This window comes from Myotis davidii, unplaced genomic scaffold (assembly GCF_000327345.1).
Source record: "Myotis davidii unplaced genomic scaffold, ASM32734v1 scaffold591, whole genome shotgun sequence".
Classification (NCBI taxonomy): domain Eukaryota; kingdom Metazoa; phylum Chordata; class Mammalia; order Chiroptera; family Vespertilionidae; genus Myotis; species Myotis davidii.
This window is the reverse complement of record NW_006284340.1, coordinates 4,141,240-4,141,826: the sequence shown is the minus strand read 5'-3', so window position 1 is coordinate 4,141,826 and position 587 is coordinate 4,141,240. Positions and strand designations below refer to the sequence as shown.

The following is a 587-nucleotide window of genomic DNA, read 5'->3' as shown; positions in this document are numbered from 1 at the left end:
ATTGGGACTGGTGCCAGCAGCAGGTGTGAGCAGCAACTGCTGCCCTGTTTGCCCCTCAGGAGCAGGGAGAGTTGGAGAAGCCTTGAGGAGTGATTAGGGCTGGCAGCCAATGCTTGTACCTGCTGATGGCGCAATGTGATCAGGGCTGGCACTGGGTGCTGGCAGCAGGTGTGAGTGGGACTGGTACCAGCAGCAGGTGTGAGTGCCCTACAGGACCCTGGTGCCCTGATGACAGCGACAGGTGCCCTGCCTTGGTCTGGTGCCTCTGATCACCTGCTCCACCATCCCATCGCAGCCAATGCCCACCATGTTCCATTCTCTGCCTCCTGCTGCCGCCACCCGCCATGTTCCGCACGTGCCCCCTGGTGGTCAGCACATATCATAGCGACCGGTTGTTCGGTTGGTTGTTCTGCCATTCCGTCTATTTGCATATTAGGGTTTTATATATATATATAAGCTTAATTTTTTTTTAACCAGGAAGAAATGCTAAATTTTACCATGTGGGTTTTCTAAATCTGATAATAATATCATATGATTTTCTTTTTCTTAATCTAGTTATGCTGAATGACATATATTTGTTTCTCAAA

General features: G+C 49.7%; 1 protein-coding gene across 1 annotated transcript in view; it reads left to right on the top strand.

Moving 5' to 3' along the window:
• Positions 1-587, top strand: part of PAPPA2 (pappalysin 2) — a 226,291-nt gene that overhangs the window by 52,030 nt on the left and 173,674 nt on the right. The gene's annotated exons all lie outside the window — the stretch shown is intronic.